The sequence below is a fragment of the Cupressus sempervirens genome, chromosome 9, assembly GCF_028749045.1.
Source record: "Cupressus sempervirens isolate cs-2001-9-10 chromosome 9, ASM2874904v1, whole genome shotgun sequence".
NCBI lineage: Eukaryota > Viridiplantae > Streptophyta > Pinopsida > Cupressales > Cupressaceae > Cupressus > Cupressus sempervirens.
This window is the reverse complement of record NC_143126.1, coordinates 216,773,798-216,787,401: the sequence shown is the minus strand read 5'-3', so window position 1 is coordinate 216,787,401 and position 13,604 is coordinate 216,773,798.

Here is a 13,604-nt window from a genome sequence, read left to right as displayed (position 1 = left end):
CAATGTAGTCTAGCATAGAGATTAAAAATGTTGAAAAGGGGGTTTATAGTTTACTATACCATTTTTTGGTGATTACATTGTCAAGAAACAATGAGAATCAATCTAAACTCGTATTTAATTATGCCATAGGGGTATCATCATTATCTTTTTTCTTTTTCTTCTTTTTCAAATTTCATTATTTTGGTTTTGAAATTTGGCATTCCTATTTTTAATCCCCATTGGCAACAATTCAAGGAGCTCAAGAAATAGTTTGAAGTAGGTTGAGAAAAAGAAATGAATAAAATAAAAAACAACAAAGTGGGGATCGAGGCAAAGATAAAGAAACGGGTGTTGGCTTCTACCAAAGACAAAAGACCTTAATAAACTATGAGTTCATTGGTAATCTACAATAGAAACAAAAGGCATCAAATGGGAAGGATTGATGAGTGGAATGTGTCGATCAAGTCTATGTTGGGCCAAAAGTACTAAAGATATCAAGGGAATCAATTAGGTGTTTAAAAGAGTTTGAGTTGTTTGACAATCACCAATGTGTCCATTATCTTGGTATGTGAATGCTTTTGAGATTGTAAAAGAAGGTTAGATAATGATTTTTTTTATTGTGGATATTCATCTTTTCGCTTGCTCAATTATATCAATAATTGAAATTATTGTTTGATTTTTGTATTTGTTATCCTTGAATTTGGCTCTACATCTATAATCAACCTCCTATTGCCTTTTAGTTCAAAATGATAATACCAGGGGTGGAGGGTCTAAAGAATAGATACTTCATGTCTTGCAATAAGAATCACATAATTAAAGGACAATGAATCGCATAAGATGTGATTCAAGCAAAAATTATTTTATTCATCAAAATTTTGAGATTTACATCCAACACATCAAGCAGTAAGGCCTTCTCAGTTGCAACCAAATACAAAAGAAAACCACTCGTATCTCAATTTGATCCTTCACCTTCAAGATGTCACCCCTCAAGATCCCCCTAACTCAAGATCTATCCACTTTGTCCCTGATTACATCAATAGATACAATATTTATACAAATTAGACCAAGATCAACTCAAACAATGAATAAAATGAAATGTGCAACTTTATTTAGGACAATCCCCAAAATAAAGAACATAACTCATATAAAACCATGCTATCTTGAATTTAGGTCCATTCCATCAACCAAGATCCATGATCACATTCAATCAAATCCAACAATCCTCTATCGCACACTAGATCTTCTCAATTGGCCAAGAAAAGAAAAACATGTTTCACAAGAACACTTCAAAGATCCAAACCCACACACCTTCGATCCATACAAGGCACAATTAAAGGAAATTAACCCCACAAAGGTCTCCAATAAGAATTCTCGATGGAAACCCATAAAGAACCCAAACAAATGATCGTCACTAAATTTCCTTCTCGGATAACTACCCAAGGATGATCCTACATCAAACACCCAAGGTAAGACAAAGATATTTTCAGGAAATCAAGAACATCTAGTGAAATTCATCACATTTATCCCATACTAATTCTTGATCCATGTATTCTCTTGAACATTAAATTTTCCTTGGTTGCCTTTGCTTTTTTGCAACTTTTTAAATTTATTGTCATTTTCAAAGCTCACATCTACAAAAAACATATGATTCATGTTACCATGTCACCCATCATGCATTTCAAATTATCTATTATCACTGGTCTATTGTTCCCTCTAACCTCTAACCATCTGATTAGTCTGCAACTCAATCTTCCTGCCAATGCTCAAGCTCTTCATAGTTGTCTTTGTTCTTGCAGAGGGGTCAAGGAAAACTTCATGCCATCTCTCTCAATGATGAATGCACTCCTTACATAATCATGTATAACCTTACAAGCATACTACCAATGTCTTCCAAGCAATACATGACAAGTACTCATTTCCATAATATCACACAACACTTGATCTCATAAGGCCAATGTTAAAATTCACTAGGCACTTATCTCTTACCTCTAAAGCATGCTCATCTTACAACCAACTTATCCCATAAGGAAAAGGATTGCTAAACTTTTTAAACCCAAGATTCTACACCATATCTTCAAAAACTAGGTTATCTATGTCACTTTCACCATCCACAATTACCTTGCAATATTTACCTCCTAATATGCATAAGGTCTTGAATATGTTCCTCCTTTGACAAGGTTTGACTTTGCCTTTGGTCAATAATGCCTTGCAGACCATGAGAGTCTCACCACCATCTGGTGTAGCAACATTGACAACTAGCTCCTCTTGCAACACAAGAAATTTATTGCACTCAAAAGCCCTATGTCCATTTTGATCACATTTGAAATAGATACCTCTAAATTTACCACCACCTATCCCTCTCTTAGGTGCATTTGATTTAGATCCTTCTTCAACTACATATTTGTCCTTCACATTTCTCTCTAGTTTGTCCTTTCCTCTAGAGTTACTTTGATATTTCCTTTTCAATTTATCTTCTGCCTTGAAGTTATACTGATAAGCATATTCACTTGAATCTATCTTTTATATGCTAGCCTCATCTTAAATGTTATACTTCAAAACATTAATGTATTGTCATAGTTTCCTTGAAAATCTCTCTATGACTAGATCTAATGGTAAGATTGTAAAATTCCTCAATGTAATCCTTCACATTCATGTCATTCTACTTCAAGTTTTGCAATTTCTTGAATAACTCAAGTTCATATTCAATAGATATGAACTTTGCCTTAAGTTTGGTAACCATTAACTTCCATCTAGTGATCCTCATTTCACCTTCTTCTTCGCTACCTCTTTGCAATTCTTTCCACTATAATGCAACATGTGCCTTCAACTTAGTTTGTGCTAATCTCACCCTAAGAGGGTCTGTTCACCTATCCAATCAATTAGGTCCTTTGGATTCAATGTTCCCAAGGAATCAGATAATTCCATCCTTTGACTAGTGCTTAACCTAGTCATAAATCTTTCCAACTTATTAGATCTACCATTAGCATCAAATCTTTCAACTTCAACTCCAAAACCCTTAGCAACCTCTTCATGACCATTCTTTGTTCTAGAGTTTCTTTGTAAACTAGCAATAACATTCCTAATTTCATTCCTCATTCTAGTCATCTTAGATCTAATCTCTTCTTGAAGATCTGCCTTCATCTTATCAATAATCCCAAGGCATATTCTTATAGGAGTAATCTTATAAGACTCAGGTGCAACTACCTCAAATTGGCAATCTATTCACTAAGAGGGGAACCTCAAGCTCTAAACCCTCTGCAATAAGTTCACTTCTAGTCACTTTATGCACACCTCCAATTGTTGCATGCCAAATCTAAAATCTATCACCTCATGAAAAACTAGCCAAAGATTCTTAACTATTAAATCATAGACATGTAACCATAGGAATCAAACCTCTTGCATTGATACCATCTTATGTAGTATCAGTGATGGAGGGTCTAAAAAGTGGAGAGTTCACACTTTAACAAGAATCACACAATAAAAGCACAATGAAACACAAAAGATATGATTCAAATATAAACAATTTTATTCATCACAATCATGAGATTTGCATCCAATAGGTCAGGTTGTAAGGCCCTCTTGGTTGTAGCTAAATACAAAAGAAAATCAATCGTATCTCAATTTGATCTATCAAATCTAAGTAATCAACCCTTAGGATACCCCTAACTTGAGATCTATCCCCTTCGTCCCCAATAACATCAATAGATACAACACTTATACAAATTATACCAATGGGTTATCTCAAACAATGAATTAAATGAGATATACAATTTTATTTAGAATATGGCCCAAAATAAAGAGCACAACTCAAAACATAGCTCATATAAAACCATGATATATTGGATTTAGTTCCACGAGTGACCCACCAACCAAGATTCATGATCACATCCAATCATATCCAATGATCCTCTATCACATGCTACGTCTTCTCAATTGGCCAGAAAAAGAAGAACATGTTACCCAAGAACACCTCAAAGATATGAACCCACACACCTTTGATCCAAACAAAGTGTGATAAAAGGAAATTAACCTCACCTAGGTCTCTAATAAGAATTCGTAATTGCAACTCACAGAGCACCCAAACAAATGATCACCACCAAATCTCCTCCTTGAGCAACTACCCAAGGACGTTCTTGTATCATAACATTCGTTTTACATTTCCCATTGGTTTTGAGGTAGTTAGTCATCGTTTTGTTCTATAGCCCTAAAATAGTTGGGTATAGGAGGTTAGTAATGTTCAATTTTTCATAGATAAATATGTATATGGTTTTTTTGACAAGTTAACAAGAACATTGGTAACAAGAGGCTATGATGAAGAAAATGAGAGAAATAGTGGATAAGGTATCGTGATGATAATAGGAGGAAATAAAAGATATAGAAATAAGTGAAAGAATAAAGCCCCAGAAATAGAAAAGATGAAAGTGAATATGAATAAGTAAGATTTAGAAGGGGATAGACAAATGGAAGAGTTAAGAAGAGATTTTAGGAAGTATAAGCTTGTGTTACAATAATGGTTAGAGGAAAGAAACCAAGAGTATGGTTGATGTTGTCCATTCAAAAAGAGGTTGGAGTGGCTTGTAAAAATATTGTAAGGAAAGAGGAGGGAAAAGGATGGTTTCATTACAAAGAGAAGTTGACAATATAAGATAAATCCACAAAGGTTTAGTGTTACATCCCAATTTTTGACCCAATTTAAAATGTTCATATAGCCATTGAGGTTTCACGTGAAGTCAATTGATAGTTAAAATGTGTTACAATCATGTGAAATGGTAAGATTGTTAATCATAATAATTTCATATGAAGATGAAATGCAAGTTAACAATTATCATGATATTTTAAAGCTATTTTGAGAAGTTGATTATTTATTATGAATTCATGGGAATTGAAAAGGCGATTAGCCGTTATCATCGTTTATGATTAATAACTTGTTATGGTAATATGATTTAATTGTGGAGAATTTCCTTGTAGCAAGCACGTCAAAGGGGTGGAAGCATTGTCATAAAAGAATTGGGCATAGGGGGACTACCATCACTGGGCGAATAGGTATAAATCTTGAATCACCATGGCTAAGGGTGAATGGCTAGGCAAGCAAGAGTGTACATTGGACAATACCATGAGCCACTTGGATAACAAATAAAACATTAAATATGTAAACATAATCAAAATTTGTACCTTTAAATGGTTTATGTTGGTATTCTCATCATTTCATTATGTGTGTGTGTGTGTGTACATATGTATAAAGGTATGGTGTCACTATGGTATTAAATTATTCAAGCTGGTCGCTATTAGCATACGTACACACACAAATATATATACATTGAGAGGATATGAAGATAAAATAAATTCTCCCAATTATGCACGTATATAGATATGTGTATCCTAATAGGTATAACCTTGGATACAATAATAGTATGATGACACCATTCGAAAATTTTATATAAATAGATAGATAGATGGATATATAATTATATATTATTCTTTTAATAAGGAGTCCTTCGAATTATTTCTTTTAAAATTATAAGTCTCTATGAGGGATGATGAGTACACTTGGCAATATTCCTTCTTTTGAATCAGTGAACCAAGAAGCCGATAATCTTTTCTTGCAACGACCATCAAGAGTTGTGGTTTCAATTGAAGCCTTCTCTATTGTTTTACATTTAAGCTCGATAATGTTTCTTGTAACTATCATTGATATTGCTTTCCTTCATCATTCCTCCTTCTCATTTTGTTACTCTTTTCATACGGCCAATATTGGAAGTGAATCTAAGCTTGTTGTTTCTGTTATCAAAGGGACTTTGTTTTCTGAAAGTTGTTTTGAAAGTTGGCTAGTCAGGATTAACCAAGTTCAAATCCATCATTGATTAGGTTATGTGAATAGCTTCTATTCTTTATTTGGTATATTTATTTCATCTGAAATCTAGATGCAAGGGAGTTTCAAGGATTTTCAATGTTATTTGTTCAATGCTTGACTGTGAAGTAAAATATGGCTATCAAATAGTTTATTTGATCAAGCCTACCAAGTTATCTGACCATGTTCAAATATAAAACTAAATAATTATGCCATGTTTATGTTTTCATTTTCAAATTGGTTTGTCTTGTAATTCTAAAATATAATCCTCTAATTTTTCTTGAGAGAAGTCCTTGAGTCTCAAGGACGACTTCATGCTAGTACTAGATTATTATCTTCCATCAATTGAGTTTCAATAAATGAATTGATATCATCTATGAACAAACACCAAGGACTCACTCTAGTTGGATGACCAAGAAAGAGGGTGAAGATGTAGAAAGGAAGTTATGCAAAAACATGGAACAAGAATCAGATTTGATATGATAACTTAAACTTTAAGAACTATCCAATAAGCTCATATTTGTCCAATGTGCACCTTGTTGCCAAGTCAAGTGGTGGAATTAAGAACCAAAATGCCCGGTGGTTGGACAAGGTATTCTGTGTCTATTCTAGGTAGGGAGGGTCTTTCTCGAATGAGATATGTGGGGATATTTTGAGGGTTTGTGGTTCGGAGGTTAAGTCCCTAACAATGTTTCCCCTCTCCACAAGATGTCAGGACATGCACCAGACAAATATAAGTTACGCATTCAAACATTTGGGAGAAATATGTATTTTACTTTTATGATGTTTATAGGAGTAGAAGATATGATGGATTGATTTATATCATTGATTTAGTTATTCCTTAAATGAAAGAAACTTTTCATCAATGTAATTGGTAACCGGTTGGATCAATTGATCTTTCAATTGAACATAAAATATAACTATATGCAACAGATAGGTTTATTTGATGTATTGTTATTTATGTCTTTCATTTATTTGAATAATGAATATGAGTGTACCTTCTAATTGTATGTTATTTCCATGATTAGCAATAGAAAGAAAAAGAATGATACAATAGTATTTGATGCCCTAAATGATACAATGGTATTTGATGCCATAAATAGTACAATGGTATTTGACACCCTAAATGATACAGTGGTATTTGATGCCCTAAATGATATAGTGGTATTTGATGCCCTAAATAATGCAGTGAGATTTGATGCCCTAGATGATATAGTGGTATTTGTCATTACGATAAAGTGGTATAGCTATTTGTTCCTTAAGCGGTATTTAAGGACTAACCTAGGTTTTTCAGAAGCATCCCTAGACAGATTTCGATTTTGAAATTCTACAATATGTAGATTTTAAATTCCTTGTTAAATTCATTGATGGTGTCTTCAATTGTTAGTTGTGAAATTCTCATTTAATTAATTGTAACTATTAACCTCATTCACACAAATGTATCTATTATAACTACCTTTCTATGAATATGAAGTATTAATTATGTTTCTTTGATGTTCTAGTTGTTAGTTAAGACCTAAGAAAAGTGGATGTTACATATGGTATCAGAGCTCTGGGTTTGGCACTGAACCTTGGGCCCAACACTATTTTAGAGAAACTGATAATGTAATGTCGAAAGAGATTTATTTTATATAACTAAATATTTTACAATCAAAACGCATTTGCATACTAATTTAACATAACTTCATGAGAGACAAAGTGAAGTCCTCAAATGAGAATATGAGCCATGGATAGGCTCTCTCAATGAGGATGATCACTTGATGTAGAGGTGTGTCTAATAGCTAAGATGGCTTGATTATGTATGTATGCTCAAATGCTCAAATGGGCTTCAATGGAGAATTTTTGATAGATTTTGGTGAATTGATTTGATGTAAAAATGGCTTCTCAAAATGGAATTATGGCTTTACTTTCTAGATTGTGTTAAAATGGCTTGGGAGAGGATTCCTTAAATAGGCAAAGGGCTTGAGGGATCAAGGGCTAGGATGCAAGGATGGGAGAAAGCTTATGGAAGGTTTAGATTAAATGAGAGGAGAGCACATGGATTGTGCTTCTTTACAGCCAATCAGGGAGTGACACATGTCACAGAGTCATTGGTTAGAGCAAGAGGGTTTGAGGGGTCAACAAAGGAGGCTCAAAGCTCATAAAGACCCTCATAATGGCTTGTAAGAGCAATGAATGGGCTTGTAAGAGTCATTTATAGCTTTGTGGGCTTCATAAAGTTTTATGGTTGGGATATTTTGAGGGGAGTTGAAATATTTTGACTTGGGTTGTATTAAGAAAGTCTTAAGCTTGACTTAGGAATGTGCAAATGATTAAGACTTGGATTAGGCTTGGGTTAAGATTAGATTAGGGATGTTAGAGATGGGCAAGTGGATGGCATTTAATGAGGGTGGGTGAAGGAGGAGATATTTGTTGGCTTTGGCTTGGGTTAGCAAGTCTTAACCCATGTTTAGGGAATGTGACAAGGTTAGGGAGGGGATTAGGATTAGGGTCAAAGATAAGGATTGACATCTTCTAGAAGAGTCTAGGCTTTGGATGAGGATGAAGACTTTCTAGAAGAGTCTAGAACTTCCTAGGATGAGGATAAATAAGGTTTTTAGGAAATAAATAAAGTTTTATTTATTTCAAGGGCTTGGGTTGAGGAGATATTTATAAAAATAATTTTAATAAACATGAGGATTAATATTTAATCTTAATTAAATATTTTGAGTTGAGATTAGGGGTAGGAAATGATGGGATTAGCCTTTAATCGAAATTAAAGAAGGATTAGAAGATTTTGGAAGAGGTTAGTGGTCTTAAGGAAATTGGCCAAGTTTTGGGCAAAAAGTTAATTAATTAATTATTTTGGGATTTTTGGTCAATTTATTAATTAAATAATTAATAAATAAGGAAATAATGTTTAAATAAGATTTAAACATTTTTGGGAGGGATTCTTTAATTAAATTTTTTAATTAAGATAAAGGAATTTAATGGCATAAAAAATAATTAATTAATAAATGATGATGTCATCAGGGACTTTTTTCAGAAAATAAAAATATTTTATTTTCTAAAGGATTTTTAGGTGTCTACATCTTGTTTTATTTTCTAGTGTTGTGTTTGAGTATGTGTATGTGGGTGTGAGAAATATTATGAGGAAAGTCAAGAGCTAGACCTTGAAGTTTGGCAAGAGAAGGAGCAAGTAGAATGCCTATTATACTAATGAAGGTGAGAATATGAGAAAGGAAGTTGCAATAGTTAATGAAGAAGATTATAGAAATATTTTTCAACAATCCAACAAGGATAGGTACATTGGAAAGTATCTAAAACAAAAGATGAGAATGATGTTGAATCATTTCAACAAGATCAAGAAGATGTTGAAAATTTACTAGAGTTGCATGATATCTTAAAAGATATTGTTGATGATGGAAAAGAAGCCTACAAAAATGAAGAATTGATAAGAAATGAAGTCAGGGATGGAAGTAAATATGAACAATAGAATAACACATGGGTAAATTTAAGAAAAATGTTAAATTCTTGTTATGTATGTAGAAATAAGATTGTAGATATATAATTTAATAGGGACAAAATGAAAGTAGAGAATCGTGGATATAAATTACCAAGTTGACTCTAGAAACCAACTATTAAGGGGTGATAATAATGTGTAAACAAAAGGTTCCTTATGATTAATTTTCTAGCAAAAAACAAGTTCAAAACATACAACCAAGCTAAAGTGAAACCACGAATATAGGGAAAGTCATTAAAAAAGGAAAGATAAAGGAGACATTTCTAGACAAAAAAAAGGCACATAAGTTAAGAAGAACAAGTGTAGCAATAAACAAGTAGTTCATGGTTAAGTGTAGGACAACAATATATGAAAGTGGTATTGCAATATATTGTGATAAGTGTAGGACTACAAGAGTATTTAAGGTGCAAAGAAAAGATTTAGTCTTTGGTTGAATAGTTAATATTGCAATAGGTTAGTTTAGGACAATGTAAGTTGAATATTAAGAAGAGCTCAAGAAAAGAGAAGTATTGACAAACCGTTAAGCAAACATAGTCGTAGAAGATGGAAAATAAAATTATGGTTAGGATCATGAAGAAGAATCTAAAAATAGTGAAAGATATTATAAATAAACACACGTGTTGATTGTTGAAATACCAAAGAAGAAGAAGATTAGAATAATTTTGAGAGCAACTTGGAAGTAGCTTGAGAACACGTGCAAGGTGAAAGGTAAGCAAGTTGAGTTGGATATTTTCAAGAATGATGATTTTGAATATTTGATAAGTTTTTAGTAGGAAGGGTTCAAAAGAACCAAACAAAAAGGATGATGAAATGAATAGTGGAAATGAATTGTATAAATGGGACAAAGAATTATAGAGTTGTGTAGATGAAATATACACATAAGAAGAAGAAGATATAGTAAGAAAAAGGAAAGAAAAAAAACTCATATTGAGAAACACAAAATGTATAAATACAAGTATGAATCATATTCATAGGAGAAGTTGGAGAAAAGATAATGATATGCAAGAGTGAACATTAGAAGCATGGTATGATGAATAATTGAAGAGTGAAAAAGAAAAAGATCTTCAAATACGCAATCAGATTTACGTGCAACAATTAATAAACACATCGAAGGAAAATAAGCATTTGATGAATAGACTGTAGGAAAGAAATTAGAAAGACATACAAAAGATAAAAATGTAATGAGTAGGCTTTGTGGGAACAAACTAAGGGGGAGGGGGGTGAATTAGTTATAACTAGTTATCCTACATGCTTTAAAAACACTTTTAACCAACTCAAATACTTTAATCTTTAATATCCTTAACTTAGTAACCACATCTAACATCATAATATAAATTGATGTAAACTTTGCATTAAACTATTAACTTAGTATAACGAGTATCAGAATTAATTTCTAGATTATACTGAGATGCAACAATAAATAATAAGCATGAAATAAACTTGCAACACAATAAGTATTCACACAAATTTGACACAAATATTTAATATGGAAACACTACAAAAGGAAAAACCACTTGGGAACTGATAACCCAAAAAATTCAATCTTTTGAAGTGAGCTCTGTTAGGAGCCAACCTTGTGGAAGGTTACATACACATTATTTTACATTAATTTAAAAATAGGTTTTGAAGGGGCCCTGAAACCCTTTACAACTTCACCACAAGAAGATTTTCAATAAAGCTTAAACTCTTATAATAATTAAATACACATTGTTAATGTGAGCTTGTTAGGAGATTTACACCAAAGATCATCTAGACCTTGTTCACTCCTTGAAACTTCTAAAGAGTGGTTTACTCTAAAGGACTTACAAAACATTCAACAAAATGCCACAATATAGGATTTCAATAAGATTGTTAGGTCCACTTGATTAAAATATTTTTCTGCTACAATGATTAGAGAGTAACAATGAAATGATCTATTAGGTTATAAGACTACCTTGCTTGTTCAAATCTCTATGTTGCTCAATCTCTTTCCTCTTTCAACTTCTGGCCAATTCACTCACTCCACACATCAACTTAGCACTTCACTTTCTTGATCTTCATAATTCATTTCTGCTTAGTTCTCCTTCTATTTGTCACTTTCTACTTCAACTCAATCAAAAACATCATCAATAATCAACACCAGTGAATCACAATTTTCATCCTTTAAATAGAAATCTTCTTTCACTTATCTAGAATCTTTCAAGTTTTTCCACATAATTACAATCGCTAGATCTTAATCAAGTTTAGATGCAATAAATCTAGATGCTTAGGAAAAATACTTCCACCTTGACTTTTATGCTCCATTTCCAATTATTAAATCTCTTTAATTAGATCTTCTTTAAATTTTGCCAGTTATTGATCTCATAACTAACTTCAACCTTATCTTTGAATCTTCTTGAGCAAACTTTATTTTTATCAAATGTTGGCCTTAGATTAAATATTTTCTAAATTGTTCTTCATTTTCATGTTCAATTAATATTACTTCTTTTCTCAGGCAATACTATACTCGATTAACACTAAAATTGCTTGGTTGACTCTACATATTCTTCACTTCTTTATCAAGTGCTCAATGACAACTATAGTAGCTTGATTAATACCGTGGTTCTTCATTCATCGACCAAACTTTCTTGCTTATACATGATCTCAACACTTAATCAAATCATGTAAAATAATTAGACCAACATTTTATTGTTAGAGTCTAAATAATTCAAGTGACCATTGAATGCCATACACTTATCAACACCTACATCATCATTATACTTTCTTCAAATCCTCTTCATCAATCACATGATATGACATTCTATTGAATTAGCATAATGTTTAACCAACTAAGGCTTGACATTGATGACAACATAACAACGAATATGACTCTTTCACATACATTAACAACATTATCAGTTGGGGTTAACAATCCCCCCCTTTGGCATTGATGGCAACACACAAGAAATTAAATAAAATTATATTATGAAACAATAAACATCAAATATAAACACATCTTCACCTCTTTGACTTTATTTAGTTTGTCTGCAATAGGTTCAACATCAGGTTCTTTAGCTTGGTCTATAGCATCATATGCTACATTTTTGACAATCTCTCCCCCTTTTGGTGTACTTCTCTATTCAACAATGTCAATTCGATATTAACAACTTGTAGAACTCTCCCTCTTTTCATGTTTGTCTTCTTATAGATTCTCTCTCTAACTTACTTCTCCCTTTTACAAATTCTCTCCCCCTTTGACAACAATGTCAAAGGTAACTATAAGTTTCAATGAGAAGCCTATAAAACCTTGTGATTGTAAATTGTACCTTGCATGTATTCATTTCATCTGCTTCATTACAATCACTTTCACAACTTCAGGAAATTATTCCTAAAGAGTGGACTCTTGCATCAACTCCACAAAGATATTCTAATAATCCATGAATTGATGCAGCATGCATGTTCTCCTAGTTAATCTTGGATAGGGAAAGGACCCCTGTGTAACATCCACTTTTCCTAGATCTTAACTAACATCATATCGTATCAAAGAAATATTGTTAATAATTCATATTCATAGGAAGATAGTTATAATAGTTATGTTCATGTGAATGAAATTAATGGTTACAAAACAATTAAATGGAAAATTTCATAACTGACAATTTGGAAACACCATCAATTATTTTCACAAGGGAAAAATCTACATACTGTAGAATTCAAAACCGAAATCCATCTAGGGATGCTTTTGCAAAACCCAAGTTAATAGATATATGCCACTTAGGAACAAATAGCTATACCACTCTATTAAAACACCATTACCATCAAATACTATTATATCGTTTAGGGCATCAAATACCACTATATCATTTAGGACATCAAATACCACTGTATCATTTAGGGCATCAAATACAAATGTATCAATTCAAGCATCAAATACCACTATATCATTTAGGGCATCAAATACCACTATATCATCCCCTCACCTTCTATTGCTAACTATGGCAATAACATTCAGTTAGAAAATATGCTCATATTCATTATTTACATAAATGGAAGACTAAAATAACTATCCATAAGATAAGTCTATCTCTTGCATATAGATATATTCCATGTTCAGTTGGAAGATCAACTAATCTAACTAGTTACCAATTTCATTGACAAGAAAAGTTACTTTCATTAAAGGAAATAATTGAATCGATGATATAAAGCAATCCATCATATCTTCTACTTGTATAAACATCATCAAAGTAAAATACCTATTACCAACAAATGTTTGAATGCATAACTCATCTTTGTCTAGTGCATGTCTTGGCATCTTGTGGA